Source organism: Choloepus didactylus, chromosome 8, assembly GCF_015220235.1.
Source record: "Choloepus didactylus isolate mChoDid1 chromosome 8, mChoDid1.pri, whole genome shotgun sequence".
Lineage (NCBI taxonomy): Eukaryota > Metazoa > Chordata > Mammalia > Pilosa > Megalonychidae > Choloepus > Choloepus didactylus.
The window spans coordinates 88,236,045-88,258,987 of record NC_051314.1 but is presented as its reverse complement, the minus strand read 5'-3'; positions in this window follow the sequence as shown (position 1 = coordinate 88,258,987).

The following is a 22,943-nucleotide window of genomic DNA, read 5'->3' as shown; positions in this document are numbered from 1 at the left end:
GGTAGAGAGGCAAAAGAAAGAGGAAACAAAAAATGACAGCTAGGAAGCAGCAAAAGGAAAAATAACCTTAAATCAAAGTAGAATAAAGAATCAGACAATACCACCAATGTCAAGTGTCTAACATGCCTCCCCTATCCCCCCCTCTTATCCGCATTCACCTTGGTATATCACCTTTGTTACATTAAAGGAAGCATAATACAATGATTCTATTAGTTACAGTCTCTAGTTTATGCTGATTGCATCCCTCCCCCAATGCCTCCCCATTTTTAACACCTTGCAAGGTTGACATTTGTTTGCTCTCCCTTGTAAAAGAACATATTTGTACATTTTATCACAATTGTTGAATACTCTAGATTTTACCAAGTTACACAGTCCCAGTCATTATCTTTCCTCCTTTCTTGTGGTGTCTCACATGCTCCCCATCTTCCTCTCTCAACCGTATTCATAGTTACCTTTGTTCAGTGTACTTACATTGTTGTGCTACCGTCTCCCAAAATTGTGTTCCAAACCACACACTCCTGTCTTCTATCACCCTGTAGTGCTCCCTTTAGTATTTCCTGTAGGGCAGGTTTCTTGTTCACAAAGTCTCTCATTGTCTGTTTGTCAGAAAATATTTTGAGCTCTCCCTCATATTTGAAGGACAGCTTTGCTGGATACAGGATTCTTGGTTGGTGGTTTTTCTCTTTCAGTATCTTAAATATATCACACCACTTCCTTCTTGCCTCCATGGTTTCTGCTGAGAGATCCGCACATAGTCTTATTAAGCTTCCTTTGTATGTAATGGATTGCTTTTCTCTTGCTGCTTTCAGGATTCTCTCTTTGTCTTTGACCTTTGATAATCTGATTATTAAGTGTCTTGGCGTAGGCCTATTCAGATCTCTTCTGTTTGGAGTACGCTGCGCTTCTTGGATCTGTAATTTTATGTCTTTCATAAGAGATGGGAAATTTTCATTAATTATTTCCTCTATTATTGCTTCTGCCCCCTTTCCCTTCTCTTCTCCTTCTGGGACACCAATGATACGTACATTACTGTACTTTGTTTCATCCTTGAGTTCCCGGAGACGTTGCTCATATTTTTTCATTCTTTTCTCCATCTGCTCCTTTGCATGTAGGCTTTCAGGTGTTTTGTTCTCCAGTTCCTGAGTGTTTTCTTCTGCCTCTTGAGATCTGCTGTTGTATGTTTCCATTGTGTCTTTCATCTCTTGTGTTGTGCCTTTCATTTCCATAGATTCTACTAGTAGGCTTTTTGAACTTTTGATTTCTGCCGTATACATGTACAGTGCTTCCTTTACAGCCTCTATCTCTTTTGCAATATCTTCTCTAAACTTTTTGAATTGATTTAGCATTAGTTGTTTAAATTCCTGTATCTCAATTGAAGTGTATGTTTGTTCCTTTGACTGGGCCATAACTTTGTTTTTCTTAGTGTAGGTTGTAATTTTCTGTTGTCTAGGCATGGTTTCCTTGGTTATCCAAATCAGGTTTTCTCAGACCAGAATAGGCTCAGGTCCCAGAGGGAAGAAATATTCAGTATCTGGTTTCCCTGCGGGTGTGTCTTAGAAAACTGCTCCACCCTTTGATGCCTCGGGTCACTGTGCTTTTCTGCCCAGCAGGTGGCGCCTGTTAGCCTATAATTCTTGCCTGGTGTGAGGAGGTGTGGCCGTGTTCCCCCAGGCTCTGGGGTCTGGTTCTGAATGGAAAGGGCCCCACCCCTTTCCTCCTAGAGAAGACAGACCCCCCAGGTGGAGGTCATTAGCATTTCAATGGTCTCTCTCTCTGCTTGTGCTGTCTCCACCCTTCCCAGAGTCACAGCCCTGGAAACTGAAAATGACTGGGGCTTTCTCCACTGAGCCAAAAAAAGAAACAGATAGTCCCCTTCAGACCCAGTCCAAGGCGACCCTCCGGCTCTCCCAGGTCAGTCGTCACCCAAAGCTTCTGTTTTTTGGGGATGCGTACCTGTAGTGAGCAGTTCACACTCGCTACTTAAAACCCCAGTTGGAGCTCAGCTGAGCTATATTCGCTTGCTGGGAGAGAGCTTCTCTCTGGCACCACGAGGCTCGGCAGCTCAGGCTATGGGGGAGGGGGTCTCCTGACCTGGTTCCGCAGGTTTTACTTACAGATTTTATGCTGTGTTCTCGGGCATTCCTCCCAATTCAGGTTGGTGTATGATGAATGGATGGTCTTGTTTGTCCCCCTGCAGTTATTCTGGATTATTTACTAGTTGTTTCTGGTTTTTTGTAGTTGTTCCAGGGGGACTACTTAGCTTCCACTCCTCTCTATGCCGCCATCTTGCCCGAGTCCTCTGTAAAACTTAATTTTATTGAAGAAACCAAGACTTAAAAAATAAGTGACTCAGTTAAGGTCATGGGTGACAATCATTGCTTTGATACATATTTATTGAGTTTCTGCTATGTGCCAGACACTGTACTAAGGACTAGAAAGGCAAAGGTCCCAAAGGAATTGTCAATGGATTCAAGGACTCTCAGTCTGTGTGGAAACACATGTAAACAAATATTTGCAATAAAATGTGATAGATGCTAAAATGGAAGGATGTGCTCTGCACATATGGGAGATGGAGAAGGCATAATGGAGTCTTGGGGTAGAGAAGAATAGGGAAGATTTATAAGAAGAAAGAAGAGTCTGTATTGGATGTGCAATTGGGAAAAGGTATAGAGCGTATTCTAGGAGCAGAGCAAGGTTTGGTGGGGAAAGATCATAGGATGTGTGGGGTGAAGTAGCACCAGAATTTTTACCTAGGTCCTGGAACTGAATCCAAGGGTTCTTTTCATTTATTCTACTGGTGATAGCTCAGGAAAGAAGCTGAATAAGAGAAGAATTGGTAAAATGAAACACAAGATGTGTTAATCAGGGTAGGTTAACAACACCACTATCTCAGTAGCTTAACACAATAAAGGCTTATTTTTCACACTAGTAACAGTGTATAGAGAGTTGGTTGGGGTAAGGAGTGGGGTCTTTGCTCCTTGTAGTCATGGAAAGTCCACCAGGCTCCTTCCACCTAGAGGCTCTGATATCCCATGTTGCTTTGGAATCATTAATTTGTGGGCTTCAGATAAAGGAGGAGAGCCATGATGGACTTGTAGGAGATTTTAGGGGATAGCCCTGTAGTGGTGTACATCATTTTCACTCCATTCTCTTAGTTAGAATTCAGGTGCATGGCACATGGTCCCACCTTAACCGCAGGGATGGCTGGGAAGTAAAGCATGTAGAAAAGGACTTGGGAATTAATGAACACTTAGCATTGCCTCTGACACATGATGATAAATTGAACACAACCAAATGTATAGCCACAACTTTACTTGAAAGGGATGCTTGGGGGAGAGCTGGCAGATATTAGAGGCAGCCCAGACTCTGCTTCTCTTTGGGAAATGAACCAACGGCATGATAGTGGGCCATTGATATTTAACAAACCTCTGCTTTATGCCAGAACTTTGTCTTAAACTCCACAGAAAAAATGTAAAATGCCTTTATATTATGTGCTGTTTCTTTAGCTATCAATCAACAAACTCTGTGAGGTGTAAATATAATGTCAGCATGGGTTCAGGGGCATTAGAGGAGCCAAGAGGCAGAATTAGGACTTGAGCCCTGATCTCAGTCTTCTGATCTGGTACACCTGTCACCATAATGGGAACTTACCTTTCACAGTAATATATGGACAAGTTCGAATTCCTACACAATGTTATTAGGTGGGGTAATTAAATATGCAGTGAGTAGCAGGTAGGTGATTCCATCTTTTTAAGTTTTTCTGGTGGAAGAGTTTTGAGGTCAGCTTTGAAGGTGAAATCTGGGAAGGGCATCGTAGATAGAACCAGAAGGCAGAAATGGAGATGCTGTGGTATGCTGAGGGATGAATGCATTGGTGATGGGGTTGTCTGTCAATATTAGAACAGAATGGAGAAAATTGATAGAAAGTATAGATTAGTGGATCAAGGATTTTTTGTTGTGTCAGGTAAAAGGGAGTTGTTACGTTTAGTATATAAATATGGAAGTGATATATTCCTTTTATAATCCAGTGGGTCCAATTATGTCATCCTAAGGGACCTTGGTGGTCCAGAGCTGCACTTTTGATGGAGTTCAGGTAAAAACAGAATGGAATGAGCCCACACCCAGATTCTAGTTTGTGGAATACAGAGTTCCTTAGCACAGAGCAATGTTCCTCTTGGGACTCAGGGAGAAGTTCCATATATTTAAGGTTCCAGGTTCTCTACAGAACTTCAAAAGACCTTGAAGAGAGTCAATCTTTTGCTTATTGGCCTTGGGTCCTCTCTTCATTTTTGAACTCTTGTTCTGTTTTGATTTAAATAAGAACCAAATTTAAGTGTTTCCTTATCTATAAAATGAGTATCATTCTACCTACCTCATGGGGTTATTGTGAGGGATAAAAGAATCTTATAAAAAACAACTTAGCACATAGTAAGAATTCAATGAATGATAATAAGACCTAGGAAACAAAGCTGGATAATGGGTGAAAAGAGGACTTTAGTGGGGTGAGGGAGAGTGCAAAGGAGGGATGAAAAGATGAATTTTATTTCAGGGTCTTAGGGAGGTAGAAGAATTGGTTAGAATGGGAGGACTAGTAGTCAGCTGGAGGTGTAGGTAACAGCGTGGGGTGCTTAAAATGGAGATTAGGGTGGGGTTGCAGTTGTTGGTTGATAAGATCACATAAGGCAAGAGAAAGTTAAGAAAATGAGAAGCTAGGGGGTTAACAGGGATAGTATTCAAAATATTTAACCATCAGTACCCACATAAGCATGAACCCATCAAAATGGACGTAGCCTACAGCACTGATGCTGGTAACTGAAGGTGCTGTGCCAGGGGATTCCCTTTAGTTTCTAAATTGTGGAGTGGTCTTGTGGGTACTGGTTGAGAGGCCAGAGCATTGGGGGATGACTCTCAAGGGGTTTGGCAGTGACTATGAGAATATTTCAGTATTTCAACAAGCCATATGATAATACTTGTGCATACTGGTGTAATCTAGCCCAGAATGTGAGATGGATTATCCACATGGCTAGTGAGGTCACCAGGAATGATGATGGGTTATGGAGAGTGAGACAATAAGCCTGGTGTTTGAGTAACTAATGAAAGAGGGTGAATAACCAGGAGTACAGTAGGTGAGTATAACAAGGAGGGGTAGTTCATGGAGTGATTTCATGGCATGTACTTCAAAGGAGCCCGGCATTTTTTAGGGAAGAGGGAGGGAAACGGTACTAGAGGCAGAAGCGAGGAACAAAGAGAGCACTTACTCCACCTCTAGTCCTAGGTGGTGTAAAGGCAGTGGCTTTCAAATTCTGTGTATATATATATACATAAAATCACCATGATGTAAAATAGGAAATATGTTTTACATTGTGCTCCAACATGCCCATCATTTGGATAACTGAAACAAAGCTTTCATAAAACACTACTCACCTTAACTACGTGCAATATACTTTGTTTTCTGTTATGTATTTTTTAAAAAGTTTTCTGTTTACCACCCACAAAATTGATTGCACAACCCACTAATGGGTTGCAATTCACAGTTTGGAAAGCATTTGTATGTAGGTTGTGGAAGAAAAAGTAGCCGTCCCTTGAGAGGGCTGCAAGGGAAGCACACTTTGTCCTCAAGGGAGAGCCAGGTTTCCATTAGATAAAGGAGGTGAAAGAAACATCCATCAAAGAATTGAAAGATCTAAGGTATTTTGTAGTGGTCAGACCCTGAATTCCATAGGTCACCAGTGGAAGGAGTTAAGGATTGTGTTGGGGGTTGTAGTCTGATTCAGATTCGGTGATATACAGAGCTATAATGGGGTAATGATCTCTATGACGAGGGGTGACCTGGAGGGCAAAACTTCTTGTGGTGAGTGTGGTAAACAAGGAAATAGGGCCTGGTGGGATTAGTTCTCAAGTACTCTTAGTGGGAGGCAGATAATCGGTTCTAATTATAGCCCACTTCTTGGGAATGGTTCCTTAGCTTATCAGGGGTGAGGTGAAGTGTCAGGGTTGGTTGAGGTTGCGTGGATGGTGTGTGTGTGGTAGAGTGATGGTCTCACTAGAAGTCTACTAAGCTCTGCGGGCCCCCTTTCAATCCCATTGTGGACAGCATTAAGGCTAGAGGAGGTCTGTCAGTACCAAGCTCTGAGGGTCCCTTAAGCCACTCTTGGTGGCTGGGGGTGGTATCAAAGCTTAAGGAGTTCTGTGACCATTCTTAAATACTGCTGTCCTTGATAATGAGGGGGAGGAGAGGAGTAGCCTTACCAGGAGGAAACAGTTTATGTATTCTTTAAGTAGGAAAAGTTTAATTAAAATTTGCTAATCTAAATTAAGTAGTGGGTGGGATGGTATAATGAAATTGCACTAAATAAGAACAAAAAAAATTGTTCTTTAGTTATGGCTGTGCTTTTGGGTGATAGGCCAGAGCTTTAACCTCATCTGTTAACTTGGTATAATGTCATTCTTCCTTAAAAACTGTTGTGATAAGGAGAGTCTAAAGTTGTATGTAATGGTGCCTAAGAGTCTCCCCCTGAGTACCTCTTTGTTGCTCAGATGTGGCCCTCTCTCTATCTAACTGAGCCATCTCAACAGGTGAACTCGCTGCCCTCCCCCCTACGTGGGACCCAACTCCCAGGGATGTAAATCTCCCTGGCAACGCAGAGTATGACTCCCGGGGATGAATGCGGACCCGGCATTGTGGGACTGAGAGTATCTTCTTGACCAAAAGGGAAATGCAAAATGAGACGAAGTAGTTTCAGTGGCTGAGAGATTCCAAATGGAGTCGAGAGGTCACTCTGGTGGACATTCTTATGCACTATATAGATAACACCTCTTAGGCTTTAATGTATTGGAATAGCTAGAAGTAAATACCTGAAACTACCAAACTCCAACCCAGCAGTCTGGACTCCTGAAGACAATTATATAATAATGTAGATTACAAGGGGTGACAGTGTGATTGTGAAGACCTTGTGGATCACACCCCCTTTATCTAGTGTATGGATGAGTAGAAAAATGGGGATAAAAACTAAAGGACAAATGGGGTGGGATGGGGGGATGATTTTGGTGTTCTTTTTTCACTTTTAATTTTTATTCTTGTTCTGGTTCTTTCTGATGTAAGGAAAATGTTCAGAGATAGATTGTGGTGATGAACGCATAACTATGTTATCATACTGTGGACAGTGGATTGTATATCATGGATGATTGTATGGTGTGTGAATGTATTTCAATAAAACTGAATTTAATTAAAAAAAAAAACAAAAAACAAACAAAAAAACTGTTGTGATGATTAAATTAAGTAAAAAGTATGTGTATGATCTAAAATTTATAACGCACTATTCAAATGCAAGATGTTGGGAATGGATATTATTTGGCAAAGATAATTTGTAGCCAGTGAGGACAGTGGACACCAGGCAGCTGTTGGTTAGTGACAGCTGGTAGTGTAATCAGAGTCAGACTAAGTCAGCTTCTAAGGGCTTTGATCTCAGGAACTATAATTTTTATAGTACAAAAACTTGCTCTAAGCAGACTTGTCATTTACTTTATATTATATTTTCTTAATTTAGCTATTTTGTTAATTAACAACACATTTTGTTTATTTATAGAAAGTATGATCTTTACTTCTCTTATATCTGACTCTTAATTTATGTTTTAAGTAGACAAGATTGCTAAGTCATTGTAGACAAATACTTGGCACCATGTAGTACAAAGTGGCAGGAAGAGCTAGAAAATGGGTGTGCCAGTTTGAATGTATTATGTCCCCCAAAATGCCATTATCTTTGATGCAGTCTTGTGGGGGCAGACATAGTAGTGTTGATTAGATTGGAACCTTCTGATTTGGTTGTTTCCATGGAGATGTGACCCACCCAACTGTAGGTGATGTCTCTGATTAGATAATTTCCATGGAGGTGTGGCCCCGCCCATTCAGCGTGGGCCTTGATTAGTTCACTGGAGCCCTATAAAAGCTCAGACAGAAGGAGCTCACGGCTAGCTGCAGCTGAAAGACACGTTATGAAGACGGTCATTGGAGGCTGACACTGACATTTTTGGAGAGCAACTGAGAATGACATTTTGAAGAGGAGCTGCAGCCTAGAGAGGAACGTCCTGGGAGAAAGCCATTTTGAAACCAGAACTCCAGAGCAGATGCCAGCCATGTGCCTTCCCAGCTAACAGAGGTTTTCCGGATGCCATTGGCCATCTTCCAGTGAAGTTACCTGATTGTTAATGCATTACCTTTGACACTTTATGGCCTTAAGACTGTAACTGTGTAACCAAATAAACACCGTTTTATAAAAGCCAATCCATTTCTGGTGTTTTGCATTCTGGTAGCATTAGCAAACCAGAACAATGGGTTAAAAGTTTTTCTGAAAGTATAAAAGCCAATAGCATATAATGGCCTGGAAAATGTAGGCTTAAAGTTGTTTTCCACATTAAGTTAGGAATATTCTCTTATTAGAAGGGTGTGTATGATAGGGCAGAATTCTAAAATGTCCCCCAAGTTTCCATTCCCTGATAATCCTCTTCCTCCCCTTGAATGTGCATGGGATTGTGAATATAATGGGATTTCACTCATGATTGCATTACGAATCAGTTGACTTTGAGTTAATCGAAAGGAAGATTATTGCGTGGATCTGACTGATCAGGTGAGCCTATAAAAGTGGGCTCTTCCTCAAGTCAGAGAGAGTCTAAGCATAAAGAATTTTCCTTTTGGCTTTGGAGAGGTAAGCTGCCATGTTGTGAGAGGACCATGTGGCTAGGCCCTGAGCACTGCCCCTTGGGGCTGAGGAGATTTCCTAGCTGCAGCTAGCAAGAAAACAGGGACCTCAGTGCTACAACTACAAGGAACTGCATTCTTCTGACAACCATATGAGCTTGGAAGAGGACTCTGAGCCTCACATGAGATTGGAGACATGGTTGACACCTTGGTTTCAGCTTTGTGAACCTGAGCAGATGACCAAGCTGACCTATGCCTGTACTCTTGGCCCATAAAACTTTGAGATTATAAATTTGAATTGCTTTAAGCTGCTAAATTTGTAGTATTTGTTATGCAGCAATGGAAAACTAATACATTGTGTGCCAGTTTTTCATTTTCTTGATAATGCATGCATAGGGAATGTGGTGGTTTGAAGCTCTTACATACCTCAGAAAAGGCCATGCTTCTTTTAATCCATTCCTATGGGAGCAGGCCTATTGTGGGTGAAACATTTTGATTAGGTTATTTCAATGGAGCTGTGACCTACCCCATTCAAAGTGGGTCTTAACCCCCTTACTGGACTCCTTTATAAGAGGATTGAGGACACACAGAAACAGTGCAGAGAGCCCTGGAGAAGCTAAGAGAGGGGGTTTTTGGGGGGTTCATTTTCTTTCTTTTTTGTGTTTATTTTTGGTTTGGTGGCTCCCTGAGGGACCATTGTGGGTGGTGGCCTTGGTTTTGCCTCAACAGCAGCTGACTTCCCACTGGCATCTACTGAGAGACTTGAAGAGACAGTGCAACTTTTGTTTTTTCATTTTTTCCCCTTTTGTGTGGGTGTTTAGTTTGTATTTTTTCTCTTTTTTTTCTCTCTTGCTTTCTTTCCTTTCTTTTTTCTTTGTTTGAAAGACTGAATGGGTGGGAGAACTACATTTCTAGATAGACCACAGTATAATACTCAGTGTCCAGTTCTCAACAAAAAATTACAAACATACAGGGAGAGAGGAAAGTATGGCCCAATTCCAGGAAAAGAGTGAAGTATTCAACAGAAACTATCCCAGAGGAAGTCCAGTTACTGGAATTAATAATAAAAGATCTTATATCAACTCTCTTAAATAGAGTAAATGAACTAAAGGAAAACATGGACAAAGAACTAAAGGAAATTAGGAAAATAATATACAAACAAAATGAGATACTTTCACTAATGTGATATAAATTATAAAGAGGAATCAAATAATTCTGGAAAAGTACAATAATTGAAATGAAACATTCAATAGGCAGGTTCAACAGTAGATTGGAGCAGCAGAAGAAGGGATCAATGAACTTGAAGATAAGATGATTGAAATTATCCAGTCTGAGGAGCAGAAAGAAAAAAAAAAAAAAGGATAAGAAATGAATGGAGCCTGAGGAACCTGTGGGACACAATATACACATAGGTTCCAGAAGCAGAAGATAGGGAGAAAACTTCCCTAGAATGATGAAAGATACGAATATACAAATACAAGAATCTCAATGAACTCTAAGCAGGATAATATCAGATCTACATTAAGACACATTATAGTAAAATTGTCAGAACCTAAAGACAAGTAGAGAATCTTGAGAATAACAAAAGAGAAAGTACATGTCACATACATGAAATCCTCAATAAAATTAGCATCCATGTCTCATTAGAAACCACGGAGGCAGTGGGATGATATATTTAAAGTGCTGAAGGAAAAAATTGTCAATTAAGACTAATATATCCTGCATAACAGTTCTTCAAAAATGAGGAAGAAATTAAGATATTTCCAGATAAGTAAAAGCTGAGAGAGTTCATTACCACTAGACCTGCTTTACATAAAATGCAGGGTCCTTCATGTTGAAAAGGAAGGACACTAGATAGTAACATGAAGCTGTGTGAAGAAATAAAGACTTCCGGCATAGGTAACTACATGAATAAATACAATTCCAGTATTATTGCATTTTTCATTTGTAACACCATCTTCTACTTCTTACATGGCTTAAAATTCCAGTGCACAAAAAAAATCATAAACCCTTGTTACTGAGCACAAAATTATAAAGATGTGATTTGAGATGCAAACAACATAGTGGAGGGATGGAGAAATACAGGAACAACATATGTTTAGGCTACTGAAGTTAAGTTGGGATCCATATAATGTGAAGTGAATAATTTAGGATGTTAAGTGTAAGCCTCATGGTAATCACAAAGAAAATATCTATAAATTTTAAAATATTGATATCATACAAAGCAACTTCTCTGACTGCAATGGAGTGAAACTAGACATCCATAGCAGAAGGAAAACTGGAAAATTTACAAATATGTGGACATTAAATAGCACATTCTTGAACAACTAATTGGTTAAAGCTGAAATCACAAGGGAGACTGGAAAATACTTAGAGATGAATGAAAATGAAAACACAACATACCCAAACTTATTTGATGCAGTGAAGGCAGTACTTAGAGGGAAATTTATAGCTATGCATGCTTATAGTTAAAATGAAGAAATTTCAAATCAATAACCTAACCTCACCTCTTAAGGAACTAGGAAAGGAAGAACAACATAAACCCAAAGTTAGCAGAAGAAAGAAAATAATTATGATTAGAGTGGAGATGAATGAAATAGAGTATAGAAAAACAATTAAGAGAATAAGTAAAGCTAAATGTTGGTTCTTTGGGAAAAAAAATCAATAAAGTGGACAAACCTTTAGCTAGACTGACAAAGAAAAAAGAGAAGAGACACAAATAACCAAAATCAGAAATGAAAATGGTGAGATCACTACTGATCTTACAGAAATAAAAGTGAACATAAGAGAATACTATGAACGATTGTATGTCAACACATTAGGTAATATAAATTAATGGAACCATCCCTAGACACACAGAATTTACCTAGACTGATTAAAAAAGAAATACAAAACATCAACGATGTGCCAGTTTGGATGTATTATGTCCCCCAAAATGCTATGTTCTTTAATGCAATCTTGTGGGGACAGATGTATTAGTGTTGATAAGGCTGGAATCTTTAGATTAGGTTGTTTCCATGGAGATGTGACCCATCCAGCTGTGGGTAATAACTTTGATTAGATTATTTCCATAGAGGTGTGGCCCTGACCCTTCAGCGTGAGTCTTGATTTAATCATTGGAGTCCTATATAAGAGCTCATACAGAGGAAGCTTGCTGCTGCAGCTTTGAGAGACATTTTGGAGACATCCTCTGAAAGCAGACTTTTTCTGACACTCTGCCCCAGAGAAGCTAAGAGAGGACAAAATGCCCCAAGAGCAACGTTTTGAAGAATGCACAGGAGTAGAGAGATGAGCTGGAACACAACCTGGGATCAGCAGATGCCAGCCACATGCCTTCCCAGCTAACAGAGGTTTTCTGGATGCCATTGACCTTCCTTCACTGAAGGTACACTCATGTTGATGTCTTAATTTGGAAATTTTCAAGGCCTTCATACTGTAAATTTGTAACCAAATAAACCTCCTTTATAAAGGCCAATCCATTTCTGGTATTTTGCATAATGGCAGCATTAGCAAACCAGAACAAACAGATCTATAACAATATGGAAATTTAAGCAATAATCGAAAACCTTCTCAAGGAAAAGTCCAGGACCAGATTCTTCCAAAGAATTCAAGAGGAGGGAACACTTCATAAATCATTCTATGAGGTCAACATTCCAAACCCTGATAAAGACATCACAAGAAAAGAAATTGAAGACCAGTTTCCCTTATGAATATAGATGCAAAAATCCTTTACGAAATACTAGCAAACTAAATCCAATAGCATATTAAAAAGATTATGTTCCATGGCCAAGTGAGATTCATCTCAGGAATGCAAGGGTGGTTCAACATATGAAAGTCAATCAATGTAATGCATCACATAAATAGAATGAAGAGAAAAACTCATATGATTATCTCAAAAGATGCAGAAAGGCATTTGACAAAATCAGCACTCTTTGTTGATAAAAATATTGAAGATTAGGAATAGAAAGGAACTTTCTCCCTTGCTAAAGCCATTTATGAAAAACTCACAACTGCCATAGAAATCAACAGTGAAAGACTGAAATCTTTCCCCCTAGGATCAGGAATAAATAAGGATGCCTGCTTTCATCCCTGCTAACAATATTGTACTAGAAATTCTTGCCAGAGCAATTAGACAAAAAAAGAAATTAAAACTATCCAAATTGGAAAGGAAGAAATAAACCATCTTTATTTGCAGATGACATGATCTTATACATGGAAAATCAAAAGTAATACACAGTAAAACTATTGGAGGTAATAAATGAGTTCAGCAAAGTGGCAGTGTACAAGATCAACATACAAAAATCAGTTGTGTTTCTGTACACTAGCAATGAGCAATCCAAAGAGGAAATTAAGAAAACAGTTTCATTTACAATAGCATTTCAAAGAATAAAACATCTAGGAATAAATATAACTAAGGGGGTGGATGACTTGCATACTATAAACTAAAACACTCCTAAATAAGTGGCAAGATATCCCATGTTCATGAGTTGGAAGACTTAATATTGTCAAGATGTCAATATTACCCAAAGAGATAGACAGATTCAATGAAATCCCTACAAAAATTCTAGCATCCTTTTTTGCACAAATGGAAAAGTTGATCTTCAAATTCGTATGGAACTGCAAGGGGCTTCAAACAGCCAAAACCATCCTGAAAAAGAATCAGTTTGGAGGACTTATACTTACTGATTTTAAAACTTATTACAAAGCTACAGTAATCAAAACAGCCTGGTACTGGCACAAGGATAGACATGTAGACCAATGGAATAGAATTTAAAGTGCGGAAAAAGACCCACACTCATATAGCCAAGTAATTTACAAGAAGGGTGCCAAGTACGTGCAATGGGGAAAGAATAATCACTTTAACAAATGATGTTGGGAAAGTTGGATATCCACATGCAAAAGAAAGAAGTTGGACTCTTACCTCACACCTTACACATACTAACTCAAAATGGATTAAGGACCTAAATGTAAGAGCTGAAACCATAAAACTCTTAGAAGATAGCACAGGGGCAAATCTTTATGACCTGGGACTCAGTAATGTCTTCTTAGATATGACACCAAAAACATAAACAATCAAAGAAACAATAAATAAAATTTGAATTTATCAGAATTGGAAACTTCTTGTGCATCAAAGGACATTATCAAGAAATTTAAAAGACAACTTACAGAATGGGAGAAAATAATTGCAAACCATCTATCTGATAAAGGCTTAATATCCAGAATATATTAAGAATTATACAATGCAAAAAGCAAAAGGCAAACAATCCAATTAAAAATGGGTAAAGGGCTTGAATAGACATTTTTCCAAAGAGGTCCTACAAATAGTCAATAAACATATGAAAAGATGCTCAAAATCATTAGCCATTACAGAAACACAAATCAAAACTACAACAAGATACCACTCCATACCTCCAAGGATGGATTTATTAAAAAAAAAAAAACAAGTGTTGGAGAGGATGTGGAGAAATTAGAACTCTAGTGCATTGTTTGTGGGAATGTAAAATGCAATGTGGAAAGCAATAAGGCAGGTCCTCCAAAAGTTAAATAGAGAATTACCACATGACCTGAAAATTCCATCCCTAGGTATATACCCAAAGAATGTGAAAACAGAGGCAATATGTACACCAATGTTCATAGCAGCATTATTCACAATTGTCAAAATGTGGAAACAACTCAAGTTTCCACCAACAAATGAATGAATAAACAAAATGTGGTACATAAACCCAGTGGAATATTATTTGGCCATAAGAAGGAATGAAGTTCTGACATAGACTGTGAATGGATGAATCTTAACATGCTCAGTGAAATAAATAAGGCACATAAAGACACATATTATATGCTATCACTTATATGGAATAACTAGAATTAGCAAATTTGCAGAGACTGAAAGTAGATTGGAGGTTACAAGGGGTTGGGAGTGGTGTGGTGGGTATAGAGTATTTGTAAATAAAAATTAATGAAAAAGGTCACACTGGCTTCTGGGGGAAGAATGGGTTGTCTGAGGAAATTTTCCAAGACCTAAGGGACAGAGCCCAGCAGTCTCACACCATGAACTGTATGTGTGGCAACTCTGCAATGGATGGCAGCAAACTTATAGTGGCTGTCCCTTTAGACAAAGCATGAGCTCTCCAGCTCATAAGTCACTTCTACTCGTTTAGACTAGGGTGGTGACAGTGGAAATGGGGAGAAGTGGATGAATTATCTTACATTTGACCTACTTCACTCACAAAAAGTAACTTACTTTGCTGCTTGTTATCATTTGTTTGTCATCATTTGAATAATCTCTGCTCACATCTCTAAATTCCCTTTTCTAAACTGCAAATGGTCAAAAAGGGAGGGACACTCACTGTGTATCCTTCAAAGAAAGATGTGCTAGAGACAAGATTGGAGAAAATCACCTTGATCATTTTCATTTGTAGGGTTGATCTGATACCTAAGAATGATAATTGCTCTGCAATTTCTTAAGAGGGGTGCTCTAAATCGTGTTTAATTTATACAGGTGTGGTCCCTAGGGGTAAGTGAATATTCAAGTGCAGTCAAAAGTGTGATTTCCATTGTCTCTTTCAGTATGATTCTCCTACTGCAGACTTGGCTGCACTGTTTAACCTTCCTGCAGGAGTTTCCCCAGTTAGTAAAAAGGTAGGCAACATAGAGTGCCTATTTGAGCTGTTCTTGTGAGAAAGACAACATGAAATGGGAAAGTATTTTCCAAGCCCATATCCACTTGTATTCTTTCTGTGAGGATTTTGGCCTGCATTTTTCCCAATTCAGTTTAATACTGTTGTTACCTTTTGTTAAGGGAGCATTACATTAATTATATAAGCAAGAAGATACTGGGTGGCTGAATTGCAATCATTTGGTCTTTGATCCAGACACAGGCTCTCTAAAAGAAGTTCATTAGAAACTAGGACTTTTGTTGTTTGCATTGTCCAAATTAAGGCATCAAGAGGTAGATGCTGTCTCTGAGGAAAGGCCGATGGCTTTCAGGGTTCCTCTGTCACATGGGAAGGCACATGGCTGGCTCTGCTGATCCTTCTCTCCCAGGTTTAGCTTCTGATTTCAGTGGCTTTCTTCAAAATGTCTTTGGGCTTCTGTCTCAGCTTCTCTGAGCTCTCTCCAAAAGGTCTCTGCCTTTTATCCTCTCATAAAGGACTCCAGCAAGGGGATTAAGACCCACCTTGAATGGGTGGGATCACATCTCCATGGAAACTACCAAATCTAAAGGTTCCACCCACAATAGGTCTGCACCCACAATAGTGGATGAAAAGAACATGGCTTTTCTGGAGGACATAACAGATCCAAACCAGCACAATATCCAATGGTATTAGGGAACATAAGATACTTAGAATGCATTTAATAAAAGTGTTCAAGACCTCTATACTGAAAACTATAAATCATTGCCAAAGGAAATTTAAAGAATACCTAAACAAATGGAGAGATATGCCATATTCATAGTTTGGAAAGTTCAATATTGTTAAGATGCTGAATCTCCCTGATTTTATGCATAGATCCAAATGCAGTCCTAACCAAGAATGCAGCAGTCTTTTTTTTTTTTTTTTTTTTGGTAGAACTTCTCGAGCTGACTGTAAAATTTATATGGAAGTGCAAAGACCTAGAATAGCCAAAACATTTTTGAAAAATAACTATTTGGAGGACTTATACTATATGATTTCAAGACTTATTTATAAGTACATAATCAGTGTAGTGTGGTATTGATGAAAAGATATACAATAGATTAATGCAACAGAAGAGAAAGTCTAAAAATATGCCCACAAATATACCGTTAGTTGATTTCCAATAATGGCACCAATGCAATGCAATAGGGAAAGGAAAATATTTTCAATAGATGATTCTGGAAACCAAAAAACCATGTGGAAAAAATGAACCTTGACTCCTTCCTCACACCATGCATTAAACTTATTTTGAGATGGGTCATAGACTTAAATGTGAAAGCTAAAACTAAATTTCTAGGAAACATTACAGGAGAATAGCTTCATGACTTTGTAGAAAGTCAACATTTCTTAGAGAAGAACACAGAAGCTTTAACTAAAAAGAAATGGTGAACTGGATTTCATCAGTGTGCCGGTTTGGATACATTATGTCCCCCAAAAAGCCATATTCTTTAATGCAATCTTGTGGGGGCAGACTGATTAGTCTGTTGTTAGGGTGGAAATGTTTGATTAAATTATTTTCATGGAGATGTGGACCCCACCCATTCAGGGTGGGTCTTAATTAAATCCCTGGAGTCCTTTAAGAGAGCTCACAGACAGAAGAAGCTGAGAGCAGCTGAGGGAGACTTTTGGAGAAATGCTTGCTGATGCTTTGAGATGCTTGGAGACGTGTGGAGATGCTAACCCAGAGTTTGCTTTGGAGAAGCTAAGAGAGGACCCCGATGCTTAGATGTACAGGAGCTGAAGAAGCTAAGAGAGACAAGCCCAGAGACATTTTGGAGAAAGCCATTTTGAAACCAGAACCTGGGAACAAAGGACCAGTGGATGCCAGCCACGTACCTTCCCAGGTGACAGAGGTGTTCCAGATGCCATCTGCCATTCTTCAGCGAAGGTATCTTCGTGTTGATGTCTTAGTTTGGACACTTTTATGGCCTCAGAACTGTAAATTTGTGACCTAATAAATCCCCTTTATAAAAGCCAATATCCATTTCTGCATAACGGCAGCATTAGCAAACTGGAACAACCAGTATAAAAAAATAAACTCATCAAAAGATACCATTAAGAAAACAAAAGGTAAAGACACAGACTGGTCAAAAATATTAGCAGTTCATAAATCAGATAAAATGCTTGTTTCTGGAAATAAAAACTTATATAATTTAATAATAAAAACTGAAAACACCTCAATTAAAATTGGCAAAACTTGAACAGGGCACTTCACAAAGAATTTATATAAATGGGGATAAACACATGAAAAAATGCTCAATATCACTAGTCCTCAGGCTAATGCAAGTGTTGGTGAGGACATGGAGCAAATGAAATTCTTATACATTGATTGTGTGAATAGAAAATCGTACTTTTACTTTCGGAAACTGTCTGCCAATTTCTTATAAAATTAACTGTTTCCCTTTCCTATATCCCAGCACACTCACTCCAGGTTATTTTCTTAAAAGAAATAAAAACATGTCCTCAAAGAGACTCACATATGCATATTTATAGCAGATTTGTTTATAATAGCACCAAACTAGAATGTCTGTCAATAAACGAGAAAGCAAATTTTTGTATATTCATAAATGGAACTTGACTCCGCAATTAAAAAATATGAGCTACTGATATACAAAACAGCATTGATGAATCTCAAAAGCAATTGCTTGAGTGATAGAAGCCAGATACAAACTTTTATGTGAAGTTTTAGAACAGAAAAATCTAATCTATGGTGATAGAAATCAGAATGGGGTTGCCTCTAGGGTAGAGTGATGATGGGACAGAGGTTACTGACTGGAAAGGGACCAAAGAGAACTCTCTGGGGTGATGAAAATATTATGTATTTTGATTGGTGTGATGGTTACATGGGTGTATCCATTTGTAAAACTGATCAAACTATACACTTTAAAATCTGTGCATTTTATTGTATGGAATTTATATAATAAAAATTTTAATTTGTTAAAAAAGTTATTTTCCCACACTCATGAATAATGTAAGGTCTCTAAAAGTATTTAATTCTAATTACCCATTTTCTGACTTTTATGCTGTGTTTTTGCACTATTTTTAAAAATTCAGTCTCACAAATTAGGCACTTTTATCATTGATATTTGTAATATTTGTTTGGATTTATACACAATATTAATAGAGTAAGGATTTATTAACAAAGAGATTCACTAATACAGTGACTTTAATAATGAAGACATTTACTTATCTCTAATGTAACAGTCCAGATATAACCAAGTGTCCAGGCTGAAAGGGAGGCATTGCTCTATGAGGTCACAAAGTGATGCAAGTTCCTTCTACTTTTTGCATGTAGGAAGGGGAGAAGAGTTAAAGTGCAACAACAGTGATGAAGAAGTTGCACATTCTACCTCTGCTCAAAATTTTGAAAAGCTTTTTAAAAGGCCACACCTACTGTGCAGAAAAAAGTTAACATAGGAGGCCTGAGACGTCTATCCTTAGAAAGTCTTGCTTGTAAGGTTGGCCCTTGGCGGTTGGATTTCAGTAGGGTTACCTAACTGGGAATATTGAATTGTGCCTAAACTGTTTGTGCCAACAATATGGTTTATCCTGAACACCTGCTTTTCTCTGAGAGTCTGGAAGTTTGGTATGTGATAGACAGAGGGTGCCTACATGATCAGCCCCCAATAAAATCCTTGGGCACTGAGTCTTTAATGAGCAAATTTAGCAGACAGCATTTCACACATGTTACAAGCAGTGTTGGAGGAATTACTTGCACCTTGTGTCACTCCACTGGGAAAGGACTCTTGGAAGCTTGTGTCTGGACTCCTCCAGACTTCACCCCATGCTCCTTTTCATTTGCTGCTTTTGCTTTGTATGCTTCCATTGTAATAAATCTTAGCCACGAGTATGACTTTCTGCTTAATCCTGTGAGTCCTCTCATTGAATGCCATACCTGGGGGAGGTCTTGAGTACCTCAGACACAGTGTGTCATAAGGGGATTCACTAGATCAGATTCTGCCCCACTGAAATATCACAAAAGCATGATTTTGGAAAATAAAGGATGAAGGAGCTGGTGATGATGAACTTGTGGTTCCTTGATGACTGTGGAATTACTCGTGATCTGAAACAACAGCTTAACTGCTGTCTGTTGTGAGAGGCAAAACTTGCCTTTGGAATTTGTAAATGCCTGATACCACCCAAGGAGCATTGGCTTGCTAGATCCTCTGGCTCCTTTTGGCTGTACTGGGTTAAGAGAGGGGAAAATAAGAGTGCAGCCCTGGTGATGCCTCTGGTTTTTGTTTTCTTCTCCATATGGGAGAAGAAAGAGCCAATATATTCCCAAAGGTGAGCTTTGGGTGGGCCAAAAATGTTAAGTTTGTGTTGCTCTTCCCTCTAAGAGGAAGGAAAAAAAGATTAAATCACTTCTCAGGGTTGGAGCAAAGTTTTATCTTGTCAGAAGTGGGGAAAAAAGAAAAGGAATGCCTGATCACTCCAGCCCCTGCTGCAGCAGTAGCCTCCTTACATTCTAATGGCAGCTATAATGTTATCACTGTAAATACTTTATTTACTACAATGGGGAAAAATGGGATTAAAAATCGCTTTTAATTTTGTAGCTATTGCAACTAGATGTTTGATAAAAATTGATCTAAAATATCATATGTTTGCAATTTCCTAAGCGCAAGAGGGACCATCCTAATCAGTCAAAGCTGCAAAGAAAAAGTGTTAGTGAAACACAACTTTCCCTGCCAGTGGCCAGGTTGGAATTTAAATTCCTTGCATCTTAGAGACAGAATAATTCTCCATAACTGATATTTTCTGTTATGATTTTTGCTTTTCAGAGCCTCTGGAGAAAGGGAGACAACACGAAGAGAGGAAATCTCTAGATGAAGAACTCCAAAAGTTTTAAAATGCACTTTCGATTACTAATAAGCTCTTGTAAAATCAGAGCTTATAAATTGTAAAATAAAATCTGACCCTTAGAAGCTGATGATTTTCCAATCTGAAGTGTTTATTTTGAATGGGTCCATTTGGATTTTAAGACTGAGAAGATAAAAAGGGCTTAAGAGACCTTGCTTGTTACTTGCAATTGGATCATGGCTGTCAGGCCCTACAGCAACTTGCTTTGCTGCTACTGATGAAAACTGATGTTTTTTGTTTGTTTGTTTTTGAATCCTGAATTGATAAATTATAATTGTCTAGACCTGACTCTAAGCTGAAATCTGTTACTGTTTGTTTTGAGCTGGTTCAGCTTCAGCACTAGCTGTGTGGAACTAAAATTGGACAAAGTTGCTCCACTTAAAGAATGGAAGTCAGACTCTGGGACCTTTGTAGATTTAGGTCACCCCTCTGTGGTGAAAACTTCATGCACACTGGCAGAGCTATTTAGGTTACAAAAAATGCCCACAGAAAAGGATCTGTTGGAAGTGAATTTTCACAGAACTTGTTTGTCTGAAAAAGTTAATCTTACACTCACCATTGAAATGGAATTTCTTGGGTTATGTCACAGTTATTTTCTGTCAGCATTTTGAAGATGATATACCACTATTTAGGCTTCATTATTGTGGAGAGATTACCTGTTGGTCAAATTGTTGTTTCTTTGTAGATAATAATTTTTTTACTCGCTGACAAATTTTAAGGTCTTTTTGTCTTTGATGATCTGAATTTCGCTATGAATTAAGTGACAGATTTCTTCTATTTTTTTTTTTAATTCTTAAACTTTCTGATTTAGAATCATCCTGTATCTAGTCCTGAATAGTTATGATTAAATACCTTCTCACAAAGAAAACTCCAGGCCTGGAACATTTGCCAATTAATATTCCAAACATTTAAGAAAGTAATGACATAAATGTTAAACAAACTCTTGTAGACTACAAAGAACAACTTCCCAACTTGTTTTACGAGGCTGACATGGCCTTGATATTGAAACCTGACAAAATCATTACAAGCCAGTCTCTCTCATTGCCTTAGTCTTCCAGGACTGCATAACAAATACCACAGACTGGTTGGCTTAAACAACAGGAAATTATTATCTCAAGGTTTGGAAGCCAGAAGTCCAAAACTGAGGTATCTGCAGGCCATGCCTTCTCTAAAGTCTCAGCATTCTGGTGGTGGCTTGTCAGAAATCTATACCTCAGTCCCTGCTTGCATCTCATGATGATCTGTCTCCTTCAGTCTCCTCCTCATTCCTCCTACCATATCCAAGTTTCCTCTGCCTATAAGGACTCCAGTCACATTGTATTAAGCCCCACCCTGATTCATTTTGCCTCACCTTAATACACTCTTTAAAGATCCCATTTACAAATGAGTTCACATCTGCAGGACTGGGAGTTAGGACTTGAACATGTTTTGTGGGGGGCATGGTTCAGTCCATAGCACTCATGACCATAGATTTAAAAATCCTACACAGAATATTAGCAAATCTAATCTGGTAATAGATACAAACTATAATTGAACATGACTTAGTTGAATTTATTTCCAGAATGCAACATTGGTTTAATATTTGGAAATCAATATAATTCACTATAATAACAGATTAAAGGATAAAAATCATAAGATAATAGCAATAGATGCAAAAAGAGCATTAGATAAAATTCCTCACCCTTTCATATTTAAGATCTATCAGGAAACTAAGAATAAAAAGGAGTTTTCTTACTCTGCTACAGGGTGTCTACAAACCTCAAGCAAACATCATACTTAATGGTGAAATGTTCAAATCCTTTCCTCATAGATTGGTAATGAGACAAGGATGCCTGGAGTTACAGCTTCATTATTGTACCAGAAATACCTAGCTTATAAAAGGTATAAGAATTGGAGATATAAAACTGCCATCATGAAAGATAACACAATTTTCTGTGTAAAAAGTGAAAAGAATCTACAGATAAATTGTTAGAATTCATAAGTGAATTTAGCGTTTAACAGACACAGGAGCTATATACAAAATTTAAATTGCATTTATATAAATGAGCAGCAATTAGAAAATGAAATTTTAAAATGTCACTTAAAATAGCATCAACAAACACAAAACACCTAAAAATATATCTAACAAAAAGATGTTCAATACCCCCTCACAGAAAGCTATAATACATTACTTAGAGAAATTAAATTCATGTGCAAAATTAATTTTAGTGGACTGAAAAACATAATATTGTAAGGATGTCAATTCTTTCCCAAGTTGATTGTGCCATTTCTACATGTATTGTCCCCTTCATTGCCCACCTTTCATTGCCTGTTCTGTGGTAATGAAGTTGGAATCTTTGCCAGCTGACTTGATGTTAACCTTTGTCAGTAGAGGGCTATAGAGGGATACTGGTAGAGGAAGGGGTTCTTGGTTCTGGTGTGCTTCTGTATGCAGGCTCCTGCAGTGTCTTCAGCTTCTGCAGCTTCTGCACCAGTCTCCTGCAGCTTTCATGGTTTCTGAAGTGCCAGGCTCTTCCAGTGCATGTGGCTTATACAGTGCCCAGCTCCAGCAACTCACATGGCTTCTGAAGTGACTGGCTCCAGTAGTGTCTGGCTCAGCACCTCGCATGAATGGCTTCCCTTGGCACCCCGTGGGTTTCTTTGCAGTCAAATGCTGCTTGTCTGGTGCCTCCCTGTGAGTCTCTTTCTCTGGTACCCACCCAGTTGACTTTTCA